Raw genomic sequence first — 17575 nt, 5'->3', positions numbered from 1 at the left:
ATTTTGCCAGCGCCATTCTGAAAACCAGTGAAGTAACTGGACGAACGCGCGCCCCTGCACCAGAAGCAGGATGGATAGTTCATCCTTCCAAACCATAAGGTGAGCTTAAACCGGGGTTTGGAGGAAGTTAGAGAGGAACGAAGGGGGAAAGGGGGGAGCTAGCACACTATTCTGCAGACTGTTAATCCCCTTTCTCATCTGCAGAAGGATATTCCTACGGGCCAGGCAAGCACGATTTGGAGGTCCTGTCCAATCGGTGTTCTGGGACCTGCGCATCACGCTAGAAGAGGCCACAGCAATCCAGACTAGACCAGCGCCCCCGTGGGAACCAGGTGAGCGTTACAATAGTGCTACCGCCGGATTTAAGGGTTACCGCCGAAGTTGTGATGAGGCCCACAGTGTTTATGCTAGGAAAATGAAAACCTACTGTAATATGCGCAGAGAGGGGGTGTACCTCTGTGTAAGATTTGTTTCAAAACCAATATGGCAAAACCCACTTAAAGCGCAAAATGTTGTCATTTCTGATCCCAAGCTCGTAGAAACATGTGACTTGAACCGAACTGTACCTTAAGCAATCTGTCATGCAATTTAGGTAATATTAACAAGTTGTGTATATTGTAAATATGTGTTTTATGAAAAAGAAGATATGCTGTACGGACACAAAGGGGAGTGTCCTTTCCTTGAGCCATAAAGATGATACCTGATGACTCATTCTGACTCACAACTCCGTTCTCCAGTCAGAGGACAGTAAATCCTTTAACCTATCAGGATTCTCAGAGGGTTGGGCATAGGAAGTCAGCCTCCACACCCCCTTTGAGAACACATAAAAAGAGTCTGATGAGACCCAGATGGACACTCATTTTTCCACTACTCATCGATTCCTGCGCAGCGCGCTGCCCGACCATATCCAGAAAAAAACTCCAGACTCTTAAAGCTCCAGAACTTAGACTCCAGATAGACTCCAGAACCAAACTCTTGAACTAAACTCTAGAACCTTAATCAGGGGCCAAACCCAATAGCTGAACTCTTTTGAGGGGCCCCAGAATCCAGCAACCTAACCAATCTATTCAACAGCCGGGCGAGCTGTTTGATTCTGGCTAGAACCCTGTGCCAGAACCATATCCAGACCCAGAAAGCAGAGCTGTACCCAGAACCCGGCAGACCCAGACCAGACCGCTGTGCAGTGCCGATAGCAGACCAGAGGCCCTGCTGTGAGCAGAACCAGTGCCAGAGACCGTCCCGTGGCAAGAGAACCGCAGCCCAAACCTGACCAGATCTGTGACGAGGTCCATTCCCTTCCAAAACTAGGAGTGAGTATCTAGAAGTGTCCAGAACCCATCTCTTAGTTTTAAGTAATCTTATTCAAACCATTTCAACCTGTCCAGAACTGCATACAAATTGTGTGTCCATTCTGTGATTTCAAAGCTGCAAAAGTGTCATCTGTCATTCTGAAATCTTGACTTAATTTCCGAAAATCTACCTCCACAAAAACGTCCGTATCTTTTGAACCGTATGTCCTAGAAGCGAGAGTTAACTGTCATTTGAAAGCTAAAATCCTCAGCTTTTCAACAAACCTAACAAGACCATATAGTTTCTCCGTAATTAGAAAAAAATCAGAAAAAGTGCCGCGAATTGCAATTTGGCTCAATTTCACCACTTGTAAAAATAGCTGCTTCTTGCTTTCCACGGCTGAAATTCGTTTTCACTCTCATAATCATTCATGGATTATTGCTAGTGTTGACTGGAACTAATCCAAAGTAGCTGTCACCTACCCTGAATCTCCTATAGGGAATTAAAATCATTTTTAGCATATTTTTCTCTTCATTGCAATCACATTTTAAAGTATTTGGCCTGTGTTTTAAAATCATCCCTGTTTCTCTAAGCTTGCTGGGGGGAACGGGAACTGTACTGCTTCTGATTGTATTCCTGAAAACCTGTGTGCCCTCATTTCCATCCCTTCATATTGCATAGGGGGGGGGGTGAGTTGTCACAAGGGAAAAAGTGATCATATTATCGCTTGTTGAATCCATATCAAGTTTTATTTCTGTGCCTGCATTCTTTCCATCTTGCATTTCCTTGAACAGTAAAAGTATTCTCTGCTACTTTATCCTTCCTATTCCTACTCCTTTCTCATTAAAGAGTTGTCGCTATTGTAATATTACCCAATACTGATCACTGTTCGTATTCATAAGTGTGCTATCAAATATTAATTAATTTATAAACGTGATGTATATATATATATATATATATAGTTACATTTTTCCAATAAACCTTTTAATTTGCAAAACAAACCTACTTCTTGGCTCAGTGAGGTCAGGGGGATTCAAAGAGAGGGGCGTTATATGCGGGTTTATCATCCAGATTTAAGAACTTGACATAAAAATATATGAATAAGGGCTTCCATTGGGCATCCCAGACTAGGCATTGACATAGTTGGAGTGCTTGATTGAAGTCACTTACATGAGAAACTTCTTCATTGCTTCTGACACAAACTGAACTCCGTTGTCTGAGACAAGTTGTGACTGTCTTTTTTTAATATAATGGTTTTGCTCCTTCACTAAGAAACACTTTCTCTGAGAATGTTATCAACTCTCTAGCTGTGACCTCCTTGACCACTTCCCATTCTACCCATCTCGAATGATAATCAATTAGTACAAACAAAAACCTCAGACCCCCTCCCAAACCCCTTATGGGACCTACAATATCCACTGCCACTTTGGACCAAGGTTGAACAGAGACATGACTGGGAATCATAGGAGTTTCACGCACAACTCTGGTTTTGTCACTCATTTGACAACTCAAGCAGTCTTTCACCCACCTCTCAGCCATCTTGTCAATCTTCGGCCACCAATAATTCTGACAAAGTTTTCTTTTCATAGCCCCTTCCCCCGGTTGACCCTCATGAGCAAGTTCTATTAACTTTCATCTGACTGATTCCGGAGGAACAATACATCCCCTCTCCTAAGCTTAGATTCAAAAATATTCAATTCTTCCTTTATCTCCCACCACACATCAAAATTCTTTTCCAAAGCTCTCTTTTGAGGCCATCCTTTCACCGTCCACTCCTTGACAAACTTGAGTCCCTGATCCGCCTCCTCACCTTGTTACCACTTTTCTTGACTGATCGCATCTATGACTTCTGCTACAACATATTCTTCCTTTCCACTATCACCACCCACAACTTCTGTGTCTTCAATTGGCAACCTGGATAGGCAATCCGCTACCACATTTTTTTTCCAGGTAGAAAACTCATCACAAAATTTCACTGAAAACACCTTGGCACTTCTGAGAGTCGACAGAGTATCTCCAATATTTGGCAAGGGATGTTTGTCAACGATTATGTTGTTATTAACATCTCTCATGTCCACGCAAAGCCTTATATGTCCATTTGGTTTTGTGGCCAGCACTATAGTAGACAACCACTCCGAACTCTCACAATGCACTATGATCCCTTTCTGCAGCAGAGTCTCAATTTCTAATTTCAGTTTCTCTCTCAAATTGTGAGGTATTGGTCTCACTTTGTGCACTTTTGGCACCACTCCCGACCTCAGTCGAATTTCATGTTCAAACACTTTGAGCATTCCTAAATCTTCTCGGAACACAGCCGAAAACTCCTTCTCCCATTTGTCTTTTACTTCTGCATCTGTGACTGGCTCTTCTGCATTTGCTTGAATGCGAATGCCTTGTTTGCGTTGCTCATTCCAACCTAAAAGAGAAGAGCCCTCTTGCGTTACATATATTTCTGATTCACAACTTCTTCCTTTATATTTAATGCTTGCTTGAAACTTTCCCAAGACTTCTATCTTCACCTTACCATACGCATATGGTTCAATATTGTGCTGTTTCAGTTCAGTGACATTGCCTTGTAAACATGTCTTGTAGGTTCTTCTAGACACTAGAGTCCATGGTGAGCAACTGTCAACTTTTAATGTAACCACTCTTCGATCAATCAAAAACACATCCAGGGGAGAACTTCCTCTATTGGAGACCTCTGCTATCTCCAAGACATGTCTGGTTTGTACTTTTAGGACTGTGTTCGCTCTATCTTCCTGTTCCGGAACATTTGATCCATGTTCTATGTCTTATACTTGACCTACTTCACGACAGACCCTCGCGAAATGCCCCTTCTTCTTGCATTTCAGACAAAAAATATTTCTCGCTGGACAAAATGTGCTTGTTGAAATATGACGATTGCTGCCACATTTATAGCACTTGACTTCTTTATTCATATTCATTCTTCTGAACCCCCTCACGGTTGCCACTTCTCCTTCCTGCTTGTCCCCTTTCATAGTCGACATGTACTTATGTGTTTGTTCCATTCCTCTGGCAGTCTCTACTACTACTTCTAAGGACACATCTTTAGTCAGCAGTCTTTCTTGAATCTTCATATTGTTAGTACAACGTACTAACGGATCACGTTTCAAATAGTCTGCTTATTGACCAAATTCGCATGTGTGGCTCAGGGACCTTAATGCAGCTATGAAATTCTCAACAGGTTCACAGGGATATTGTATTCTCTGAAAAAACTTGTCTCTCTCAAATGTTATATTTTTCTTGGCTTCAAAATGAATTTCTAATTTCTTCTCAGCTAAGGTATACTGGTGAACTTCTTCTTGGCCTTCAAGTGGGGGTTGCAGCAACCCATCATATACGCTTCGACCCTCTGTGCCCAGATTGTGCAGGAGTATTGCTTCTTTTCTTGCCGCTGCAAATTTGTCCCTTCCAATCGCCCCCAGTTAAGTGTCAAAAAGTTTTTTCCACCTGTCCCACCTTATTGGTGGAACACCTGGTTCCATAATAAAAGGTGGAGGCGGGGCCATACTAGCCACAGCCATCTTTAAATTGTTCTGGTATTAGCGTCTGTTGTAATGCTCAAATATTAAATTCCACTCCCAGTTAATTTCAATTTAAGATACTATGTGCTCTTTCCTCCTCCTATGGTCTGACTATGCACATAAATCTCAGTCACTTGTGAGAAAAGCTTTCACTCTTGCACAGTTCCTATGCGTGTGCACATCACTTTTGTATGCTCTGGTACACTTCCCTCTCTGTATGTTCTTTCACTGGCACGAATATATCTGGAGACACTGTTTATTTCATATAGTTGTCTCCCTTCGATTGAAAGTCAATTGGGCTTGTATTCCTACACCCAAGGACGTGCTGAGGAAGGCGTGTCCAGCATCAGTGCTCTTCTGCCCATATACTGCTCTTGTGGGGGGAACCGCCCCTTCTTGGCCCCAGCTCCTCCCCACTCCCTTATGCCCCTCCTCACCTGGCGGACGTGTGAGCGAACAGGAAGTGGGCCAGTGTACTTCGGCATTGGAACAAGGAGTCTGCAGTGGGTCTGTGCGGCGCTTCTCCCTGCGCTCACAGCAGCGCCTCACACTGCGCCAGATGGGCAGGAGGGGCCGGAGCACACCGGTGGCCGTAGAGCGTTGCTCAAGCGTCTCACTGCGGGGCTGCCTGCTGCCAGGGGCCCGTGTAAATCCTCGTCGTCAAAATGTAAATATGAGGCTGACACAGGAAGTTCAAGGTAACTCATCAAGTTTAATACGGCAAGCCCGCCGAGGTACCCCTCATTCCTCTCCGCCACCAACTGTCCTCGCCTCATGCGAGCTCTCTTCCTCGAATCATCACAAGAGGCAGAGACTCGCACGGCGGCGCGTGCACACCAGAAATACAATTCTCTACATGAAGCTAGGGTGTTAACACTATTTGCAATTTTAGCACTTGCACACGTATCTTTTCATATTTTGTTGGCGCCAATATGTATTCATTATTGGCTTTCCATCGTTAAAATAAACCTGTTTGTAGAAATGACTTGAAAAGTACATAAATCACTTACAAAACCTACCTGTCCTATATATATATATATGTGCCAACCAGAGAAGACTTGTATAACAAGCTGCATGTAGGGTTACCTACATGTCGTTATTTTTGGCACAGACATGCAGATTATTATGCAAATTTGAAGTTCTGAAAAAGTAAATCATTTGTGTGCTTGGCAACCAACATACCTCAATTAAATAAAGTTTAAGCTTTAAAAGTAGGGTCTAATGTGTGGCTACGTTTAACTGTGGTGCACAGCATCTAGTAGGCAACTAGAACTTTGCCTGGGTTTAGTATCAACATGCAAAATTTGCTGTTCTTGTCCCCCAGCATTCACGTTTCTTACTTCTTACTGTACCCCCAGAGAGTTCCCCACAAGTCATGTTCACGTGTTTTCGGGAGTGCATAACTCATTAGTGCCTCACCACTCTTCCCCCGAAATGTAAACTGACATAACTTTAGACACCATATGCACAGCACACTTTTTCTGTATACTTCGAAACTGTCGTAGAAGAACTGTATTGTGGAGGGCTCGCTCTATGGGCCGCATTCTGACAGCGAAGACAAGCATGTTCTTTATTTATCAAGTACAATGCATTAGTAATTAACCGTTTTAATTTCTAGCAATTTAACTTCATTTTCAGAATAGACTTTCGGAAACAGAAATAGTGTTTCTATCAGTGTGGTGTTCTGTTCACAGTGTCTTGCTCTCTCTTTTGGAACTTCCATTTCCCAGAATGCATTGGTTCAGTTAGTATTATGGCCGCCTTCTCTCACAGGGGCTCCTTTATGCGTGACTACTGTCACTGTTTCCCAGAATGCAGCATGAGGGCTCTTTCTCAATCTCCTTTGCACACTTTCTTACTTGGAATACATTGTCCAGGATGCCTTGCCAGTCTTAAATCATGCGTCATCAGTTAGTTCATGATGTGATCTGTGGTACCTTAAAGAGCAGAGTGTTATTTTTGTTCTTTAAAGTCAAACTTTCAAAACAAATGCACCACTTGCCGCAAGAGCGAGGCCATAACGCAAGATTACACTTAACTAAATGGTGGTATCCTGGGCATTGTAAGGCGTGAAGGGGACCACACATTTTTTTACACTCCAGTTTAATATTGATACTTCTATATCATTACGGTAAGTGAGGAGTCTGAAAAAAGAGCAAAGTGAATTTGAGGGGTGGATTCACTTTATTGGGCTTAGGCCAGAAGGAAGAGTAACTACACCACTGGGTGCAGGCAGGCTGAGGTGTTATCAGACATCTTACAGAATTCAGAAGTGCTGCTCACTTCAAAGTGGAAGACTTAACAAGATAATGGCCATCAACAGACATGAGACCTGATGGGGTCGGGGTGGGGAGGTGAGGGCAGCCAAAGCTGTGCGAGCGTGAAAGAGGACGGCATGTGCCGCTGCTGCTCCCTGTGGCCATCAGCCACCACAGCCTCTCCAGGGGTGTCCAGGGTACCTGCTCAGACTCTCCAGGTGTTTCCAGGGTACCTGCTCCCCCGATCCAGGTGTTTCCAGGGTACCCGCTCAGCCTCTCCAGGTGTTTTCAGGGTACCTGCTCCCCCTCTCCAGGTGATTCCAGGGTACCTGCTCAGCCTCTCCAGGTGATTCCAGGGTACCTGCTCAGCCTCTCCAGGCATTTCCAGGGTACCTTCTCAGACTCTCCAGGTCTGTCCAAGGTACCTGCTATCAGCCTTTCCAGGTGTTTCCATGGTACCTGCTCCACCTCTCCCGGTGTTTCCAGGGTACCTGCTCAGCCTCTCTAGGTGTTTCCAGGGTACCTTCTCAGACTCTCCAGGTGTGTCCAAGGTACCTGCTATCAGCGTCTCCAGGTGTATCCAGGGTGCCTGTGCAGCCTCCCCAGGCGTGTCTAGGGTACCTGCTGAGCCTTTCCAGGTCTTTCCAGGGTACCTGCTATCAGCGTCTCCAGGTGTGTCCAGGGTACCTGCTCAGCCTTTCCAGGTGTTTCCATGTTACCTGCTATCAGCATATCCAGGTGTATCCAGGGTGCCTGCTCAGCCTCTCCAGGTGTTTCCACGGTACCTGCTATCAGCATATCCAGGTGTATCCAGGGTACCTACTCAGCCTCTCCAGATGTTTCCACGGTACCTGCTATCAGCATATCCAGGTGTATCAAGGGTACCTGCTCAGCCTCCCCAGGCATTTCCAGGGTACCTGCTGAGCCTCTCCAGGTCTTTCCAGGGTATCTGCTATCAGCGTCTCCAGGTGTGTCCAGGGTACCTGCTCAGCCTCTCTAGGTGTTTCCACGGTACCTGCTATCAGCATATCCAGGTGTATCCAGGGTACCTGCTCAGCCTCTCAAGGTGTTTCCAGGGTACCTGCTCAGCCTCTCCAGGTGTTTCCAAGGTACCTGCTCTGCCTCTCCAGGTGTTTCCAGGGTACCTGCTATCCGCATCTCCAGGTGTGTCCAGGGTACCTTCACAGCCTCTCCAGGTGTTTCCAGGGTACCTGCTCAACCTCTCCAGGTGTTTCCAAGGTACCTGCTCCACCTCTCCAGGTGTTTCCAGGGTACCTGCTATCATCGTCTCCAGGTGTATCCAGGGTACCTGCTCAGCCTCTCCAGGTGTTTCCAGGGTACCTACTCAGCCTCTCCAGGTATGTTCGTGGGATGAATGGGATTGTGAAATTACGTAATCATGGACATCGGATTAGGTTTTCTTGTAAGGGCCTACTTGTGTGTTTTATTAGCTGCATTCAAATAAGTCTAAACATCTATTGTCTTCTTTTATGATACATTATTTATATATTTTGCTGCCCATCTCATCTGTCAACACTCCCTTTTTCTCTGCCTCTTTCACCCACTTCCTGCTCTCCCATGTTGCTTCAGTCTCTCCGTGCCCCTCGCTCTCTGTCAAATAGCTCATTGGCTGACCCCCTGTTCTCAAACCTCACCCTCACTATGGAGCCTTCCTGGTGCCCTCGCTCTCTGTTTGGTGTCCACCTCTTCACCTTCAGAGGTAAGGTGGTACCCTGATGTGTAGATCCTTGATGCACCTGTACATTTACATGTTTCTTTTGCACAGTATCATTAAGTGCCATTGTCTTCTTCTTGCGGGGTGTAGAACCCTTATGCCCTCAAATGCCAGGATGCAGCGCACCCTTCTGATCATTGCACCTTCCTGATCACTGCACCCTTCCTTTCACCATGAATCAGAGAACCATCATTTACATCAGAAACCTCACCTGCCCTCACTCCCCATGAAGTACAAGGACAGGGAGCCCAGACCCCTTGAGGATGCCATCCCATGCAAGACACTGTATGCGGTCCCCTATCTAATAGGGGCCATCCTATCAAAGACAGCGATTTACTAGAGGTGAGGCGTGGCACCTGATCCAGACTTTAAATTTGTCTCCTCCTCAAGGGCAGAATTCAATTTTAGCACAGAGAGGGCTTGTAGTAGCATTTCCATACAGTAAGATAGAGGGCACATCTACAACAGGCTGGAATGAGCTGCACCTTGTCTACCAGTCACTGGGACCAGCCCCCAGTAAGATAACTCCGTATTTTCAATAAGCAAGCACCTTTTGCAGACATCTGTTTTAACCTGAAAGCTGAAAGAGAAATGGAAAGACAGAGACCGTGGGAAAGCTAAACGGGGAGAGGAAGCGAAAGGAAACAGTGAGGGGGGACGGTAGGTAAACACAAGGAGGAAAGAAAGAGGCAGGGAGAGGGTGAGGGATAGCAATGTAGAGGTTAGAGGATGGAGGGGGGACAAGCCGCCTGGAGAAGAGAAAGAGTTTAGGTAAGTGGATTTGGAAAAAGAAATAAGGAAGAAATACTGAGGAAAGGATGGAGCGAGCAGGGGGATGATAAGAAGGGAGATTGCAGAAGAAGGACTGAATGACATTGAGGAGTGTGAGCAGGAGACATGGACGGTGGAAAGGGAAGAGGAGTGAAAACGAGTGCCATAGCATGAAAAATGAAAACTGTAAACCATACCACAAAACCCTGAACAAGAGCCTGAGAAGTGAATCACATTTAATCATGTCATACGAATAAAAGGTGTGTACCTTTTATTCAACATATTGGCATTATTGAGCTATACAAAACAGCACAAAATAACAGCAAAATAGAAGCAAGAAGAATAGTGTGGCGACCTTCCCATCAGCTGTTGCCTTTCTTTTCCACCCACTCCCCTTTCTTCTTTGAATCCCCCAGACACCTTACATCCACTCCTTATTACCACCATTCTATTTACCAGACTTCCAATACAGTACACACCATCCCACCATGTCATCTTGGCCTGGCTGGGAGAATAATGCATGATGCCTCCTCTCCTCTCTGAGGGCTGACCCCAGCACTTGTTTCATCTCGACTTCAGTCTGCTTCACCAATGCCTTCCATAACACGAGGGGCCTGGCATCTTGTGAAAACAGATCCCTCCTTCTGCCAGAGTACTGCAGGAAGGCATGGGACATTTAGTGGTGAAAGAATGTCATTTTGATGCACAAAAAGTGTATTTTTGCGGTATTTTCGCAGCACATTTTTTATTGAGTTGTGGGCGCTAGGTAGCACTACTATGCAGGAGAGAGACCTGGTTCAATCTCAATTGTAAATGTAACCAATATCTTTAGGGAGACATATACATTTGCCAACAAAATCTGCTACTTTGTTGAATATGAAGGGTCAGTATTATTATGTAGTAGTTTATTTAACCATTAGTGTGACTTTTGTTTGGAATAGTATAAACTGCAGGCAGAATCTCTTCTAGCAGCACCTAATATTGGCAGGCAAGGCAAAGGGATATTGAATGATTTGCCCAGGATCACACACTTTGTTTATGTGGTGAAGCTGGAATTTGAGACAAGCCAAAAACTTGACCATGTATCTTCCCAGCTAAAGTTGGTACAAATATGTGTTCATTTTTGGATTTGAAAACCTAAAATAATGCTCCATTGTATACCGATAACTTTAAAATTGTGCAAGTCACATGACACACCTGCTTGACAATGTAAACATCATTGTAGAAACCTGTTGATTAAAGAAGAGTGTGGGGTCATTTGTTTTGAATCCTAAATTGCACAGAGGTGACCACTGCTGTTTGCACTTTTGGGCAAAAGGGCCCTTCGCTTCAGTAGTAATGGTTTCCACCAAATAGTGGAAAAGTAAATAGTAAAACACACGCATTAGGGTTAAGGAGTCAGTATATATGAACTAAAAAATGGTCACCCATGTATTGAAAATCAAAGGTCGGCACCCACTTGAGTAGTGAGAGTGTTTTAAATATTGTGCAGAGCTGCAAGACCACATCACCTCTTTGTGCTGATCACCACTACAGAGTACCTGAAGATCGGGTGGGAGACGCTGAAAACGTGAGGTTTAAGGAGGTCTCTCAAGTGGCGAAGGTTAGGTACATGCCTAATGATGGGGGCACTTTGATTCCACTGCATAGCACGATATCAGTGGTGTATGCACTTGCCCTTGCACCTCCCACCTGCTGGACGCACTTCTTATTATTGTTCTTATTTATTATTTTATTTATTTACTGTTTATCCTATGTACTGCACTTCCCCTTCGCCTTCCCTCTTGCACTTTTCTCCTCCCCCTGCCCTGCACCTGCACAATCTCAATGTCACCTGGTCTAGTAAAATCGCTGTCTCTGTCTTCCCTATGTTCCCCTCCCCTGCCTCGTCACGCCTTGAAACACTTGTGTATAGGAGCATTATAAATATCATATCATATCATATTTATGGCGCGCATGCTCAACCCAATGAGGGCGTCTTGGTGCTATAGACAGACACCAGATGGGTACTGCTACACCACTCATTGGTACCATTTCATTGAGCTTGAAATGGCGGCAGGCTGAGTGGAACTTTCACTATGTGCGCCTGTGACCAGGTAGGCAGGCACACACAGATCCCTGCAGCAGATGCGTGTGTAGTTAGAGCCATAGACAGGGGTTAAGAAACAAGCAAATGACAAAACAACAAGGCCAAAAACGCAGAGTTTTTTATTTAAACTTTTTTGTACTTAAGGTTAGGAAAACCCACACAATCTACCCTGTTAGACCGAAGCTGGACAATTAATGCGCTGCTGTATCATCACACATGCCTCTTCTAGCAAAACATGTACGGCTTGCCAGCCACAAAAAATGCTCACACATGTCCTCAATCAACTGGAAAACATGGACTAGTGTTAGGTAAGAATTGGTGCAGTCACACTGTGTGAGACTACACAAGACGTATCTGCTTGGTATTAGGTAACCCACCGTTTGGTGTAGGTCTGCACTACACAAGTTGGGAGTGTGTCTGAACACCCAGGCCTATCTCAAGAGGGGTAAATGTGAGCAGTAGAGCTGTACAGATCAAATTCATCAATACAAGTAACCAAGTAACACACTTAAGGTTTCAGAAATAAATATTTATTTATTTAACATCAGTTTTAATAAAGCATTCTTTACAAAGGCAATTATTTGTAACAGTTCAAGTAAACTTTGGCATTACTTTTCAGAATCAATAAAACTGGTGAAAACTCTTTGGAAATGCTTAATACATTTCTCCTACACCCTGATGTGACTTCAATTACAAGGATAGTTTTTGCATTTATATATAACACCAATATACTTTGAAGACTCGCCTCATTCCGAATGCGGCGGTAAGGGGTTAACGGCGCCGGTAAGGATGCCGGTGCCGTTAACCCCTTACCGCCGCATTCCGATGTCCTTTAGCGGGTCCCGCTAAGGGCGGCTGGTAAAACCAGCGGGAGCCGCTAAACGACCAGGGAGCTAAAAACGGCCCCGTTATTAACAGGCCCATTATTAGCTCCCTCGCCATTCCCATAGAGCCCTATGGGGGCTCGAATGGGAATGGGTATTTTGAATGAGGAATTACCTGGTCCTCCAAGGTTGGAATGACACAGTAATTCCTCATTCTAGGAATCCGGACCCGGTATGCAGTATGGGGGTAGCCATGGCGCTATTAGCACCATGGCTACCTCCATACTCGTAATAAGGCCCTCTCTGAGTTTCAGAAAGGAAGGGTTAAGGAAAGTAAAAGGTCAGAACAGTTTCTACAAAATTATGAGGACAACTGAATCCTCCAATGAAGACTAGGTAACCCTTTCCCAGCAGTAACAGTATTAAACAAGCCACAACCTATGGAGGGACAAGCAATGGCAAAGTGAATGGATTTAGAAGAGTGCCTTTAGGGAGCCGGGACAACCACAGTCATTTGGGCAAAGTCTAGAGTTCTGATGCACTTCTTGGGTAAAGTTTTTCACAAAGTCAGATTGTTCACAGAAAATCACTGAAGACAAAAAAGCTGTTAGGCCTGTGCGAAGGGGAGTTGGAATCAACTCAGAAAGTTTACACAAGTGCAATCCTCAAGTGAGAGAGCACGACTTAAGGCAAGAAGCCAAGTACCCCTAAGCCCAAACAGTACCTCTGGTTAGAAGAACGGTGGTCCAGCTGGATTCCGTCTTGCTACAGCTATGCAGACCCTGGTCCCCGAGCCTCAGTCGTGGGGACAAGAGGGAGGACGTCAGGAGGGCTCCTGCAGCAGCACTTGACAGCTATGGGCTCTCTTCAATTCAGCGGCACTTCACGGTTTCAGCACCTCACAAACAGCACTGATGCAGATCGAAATATCTCTTTCCTTGCTCCCTTGGTCCTGGACTCTGGTGAGGGGACTCTTGATTGTGATTTCCTGCTTCTGGAGTGTCCCTAAGAGGCTCCTGAAGCTTTCGGACAGATTTCTTCCGCGGCAGACATTGCACTCGATTTTGGACACTCGACCCCAGGCATTGGGCTTCTGCAGCAATGGAGAGGCACAGCAAGTCGGAGATTGCGTCAAAGTGGAGTTCATCTCAGGGTTAGTTGGTCCCACTAACCCAAGGGGAGAAGTCGTTCCGTCCGGAGCTTCTCTGTCGATGTGATAACAGAGGTCAGCCCAGCAGCAGGGCTTCACCGGGCAATTGAAGGTCCAGGAGGTTGCAGTGACTTTCTCCTCACAGTTTCTTCTACGGATGTTATTCCCGTGTTCGAATCTGCCTCCAGTGCCTAACCCTTTGTCTTTTAAGCAAGTTTTCCCATTCATGCACAGCCCAGGCTGTCAATCACACAGCAGGGTTGCTGTCCATTCAGGACAGCCAGCTGGCAAACCAGGACTGGTTTCATCAGGCACTCCTAGAGACAAAGGACAAGGGAGTTTTGGTACACTCCCTCACATTCTGTCCTTCCAGACACACTGGAGCCAGTCGCGGGCTTCAGTACTGAAGCCTGCCAAAGGCAAAACACACAAGGGCTCAAACCTGTCTCAACGCACAGAGTAAAATCCAAGAAAGGCCTTACAAACAGAAGATGGCAAAAAAAAGAAGACAGGGACCATTTTGAAAAAATTGACAACCATGGGTGCTGTACTGCAGCAGAGGTTTCAGCCTGCAGAAAAAAAAGTAGACTAGTATTAAAAAGTAAACCACTGCCGCCAGCCATTTAAAGTAATGAGGGAAACAAGAAATGTTACATGAGAAAGTAGGATAAAGGGCTACTAAGTAACCCCACAGCACGCCACATAAGATGGTGTGTGCTGGACCTACAAAAGGAAAAAGGTACGTAAAATACAGTTCACCTTACTATCTTGGGAACAGTAGTTCACCCAAGCAAAGGTAGTTAAACCTTAAGAGAAATCCAAAGGACTTTGCAGTGACACTGAACTGAGGGTCCTGAGTGTCACTATTAAAAAAAGCAGATGCCTATGGAGTGTGTCAGACTCCAAAACAGTGAAAACATTAAATCCAAATCAGGGAAAAACACACAAGCGAGTGAGAAAAAGGTCCCACTCGCTCAGGAGTTAAAATTATAAAGTCCTAAATCCAGTAAAAGAGCTGGGGGTCTCAAAGGTGGGAGGAATTTACCAATGAAATGAAAATCCTCCCTAACAACTGTGCAAAAGAAGACTTGAGGAAAATGGAATATTGCCTGCGGCTGCCATGACTGAGAGAAAGAGTAATGCTGTTGAAATACAGATAACACTGAAGTTCTTACTTACATACATACCAATGTCTCTATTAAAATTACATTTAAAGATCTGACTGCTGTTTCAATTATGAGATTGGTTTAGGCAAACTGGTTCAGACTGACAAAATAGCTCTAATTTCAGGAAACTGTTACATGGAATTTAAAAGAAGAAATGATTCAATGAGCTGGGACACATTATGAGCTGCCTAGAAGGCCTACTCTGAGATTGGGATACAATTAGTGCAGAAACTCACATTCTCCCCTCTAGTTTTCAACACCACCATTCCGAGGTGGGTGGAAAATCTTGAGGGGAGATGTGGTGCTTTCCATCTCTAAAAGCTGATACAATATGTATGGGGCCAGCGTGTGCACCCGTTACATTGCGAGCATTTCTAAAAATTCTGCCACTTTTCTTATTCACAAAAGTGTCCTTGGCCCTTCAGTAAATGAGAAACGTCATGCTGCAGACTGAGAGATGCTTGAATTATTAACGAGAAAGTGTACAGTAGATGTTAAAGATGCCTCAGAGTTGCCATATTTTAACTTCTTATTTTACCTGCAAAACGAGGGCTTTTGGTAGGAGAAGCCCACACAGTGCCAGCCCTGCATTGCTGATGGTAGCTACCACTACAGTGAAGCCTTATTTCAGGGGAATGCACAATTCAAGGATGTGATGCCAGGCCGCCACATTCTCATTTTGATAAAATATGGTGCTTTTAAGGAAAGTGTTCTTCCTTCATATAATAACATGGCCCTCACAGATATAAAGGTACCAGCGAATCTGCTAACATGTATTTATAACAAGACCTCAAGCACTAAAAGATGCAACCAAACTCAACAATTCTGCATGGAAAAGGAGGTAGGAAAGGATGGATACTGGCACCTATGCCTTTCTGATTGTATCTTACACTTTAATTAAGTCAAACCGAAAGTGTACAAGATTAGTACTGTATCAGAGATGCAAAGGTAGCGAGTTCCAAAGATTAGGACCGTAGACTGAGAACCGTCGATCCCCTTTAGAGGTACAGCATGACCGAGGGACAACAAGCAACCATTTGTCGGCTGATCTTAAAGATTGGTTAGACTGATACCAATTTAGTTTGGTGTCCGATGGGAAGGTGCAAGGTTGTGCAAACACTTGAAATTAGGCCAAGGATATTAAACGTAATGGCAGATGGTGAGCAGGTGCAAGTGGATCTAGGTCACCTGGCCTAAGCCCCATCCACCCGCTGCCTTCCAGATTGCTGCTCTTTTCCCCACTTAGCAAGCCCAACCCCCTTCTTAGCCCTGACTCTTCCTTCCTGCTCTTAATTCTTAAATCAAGGGCGTCTCTCACCCGTGCGCCCTATCCGAAGGCCTGATGAAGAAAAGGGCAATTCCTGTTTGGACCTGTTCACACCGGGAGGACCCAAGGCCCGACCCCCTGCTCAGACAGCAGGTAAGTATGCACCAATATGTGTTTACCCCCTCTATCCCTACAGGCCATCCCCACCCTCTCTGGTCCCCCTGTGATGATTCCTTCCTTGTGCCCCCTCCCTTCTTGCACACATGTGTTGCCTGTTTTGCTTCATTCTTCTACCCTGCTCCCCCTCCAGCCTACTTCTGTAGGAGCCTTTCTGGCATACATTCTGGTTTCACCATCATCGTCTTGTGGTCAATGCTGGATTTTACTTTTATGGACTTCGTTGATTCACAGTGGGTCACCCATTCTCAACTCTCATGCTGGACTTCCTTTGCATCTTGTACTCATGGTGGTACTGAATCATGCTGTTCCCATTTTCATCTTGTATCCTGTCTGCAACATTATGTGTTACTAGTGACTTCTGCAATTGTATTTGCTCACCCCTCTTGCTTTTCCACTATTTTTGACTGCTAACTCTCTATTCTCTCCTCCTCTCTCTTTCTCCCTTTTCCAATCTCCTCCCCCCTCCACTTACTTTCTTCTATGCACTTACTCTATCAGAATTGTCCCTGGACCTTGTATGATAGCAACCTCATCTTTCTCCTCCCCCTCCCCTTAGTTGCCCCCCCCAGCACTATCTGAAATGTCATCAGGCCTAGTACAATAGTCGCTTGTTCTGCTCCTCCCCTCCCTTTCTGCACCCCTCTCCCTCACCTTTTGTTTTTCTCCGGCTCTACCAGAAATGTCGTCAGGCCTAGTACGGTAGTCGCCTGTCTGTTTCCATTTCCTTCCCACTCTCCCCCTCCCTTCCTTATCTATGTCTTAGCTCTTACACTATCTGAAATGTCGGCAGGCCTAGTATGGTAGTTGCCTGTCTGTTTCCATTTCCGTCCCACTCTCCCCCTCCCTTCCTTATCTATGTCTTAGCTCTTGCACTATCTGAAATGTCGTCAGGCCGAGCACGATAGTTAATTTCACATCCTTACTTTAAATGGCCTGTAAGAATGTTATTGTATTTTCCCTTGTTCCCTCCCTTGCCTTGAAGCGCTTTGAAACAAATTGTGTATAGGCGCTATACAAATAATCTATCATATCATATCAATTCTATGCAGAACAGGAAGCCAACGCAAGGGGCGTAAATCTGAAATATGTGTTATTTTAAAAGGCTTACAAATGAGCCAAACTGCTGTGTTTTGTGCTCTCTGCAGTTTGGACAAATGTTTTTCTGGACTGCCTTCAAGAAGACTATTGCTGTAGTGCAAATGTGAGTTGACACGAGTACCCACTATTAGAGTGAGTGGTCATTTGCAAGAATAAAAGGAAGTGCCAGATGAAGAAGACGAAGAGAGTAGAAAAAGGACTG

The sequence above is a fragment of the Ambystoma mexicanum genome, chromosome 3p (assembly GCF_040938575.1).
Source record: "Ambystoma mexicanum isolate Mex_15411 chromosome 3p, UKY_AmexF1_1, whole genome shotgun sequence".
Taxonomy (NCBI): Eukaryota; Metazoa; Chordata; class Amphibia; order Caudata; family Ambystomatidae; genus Ambystoma; species Ambystoma mexicanum.
This window is presented reverse-complemented; position numbering follows the sequence as displayed.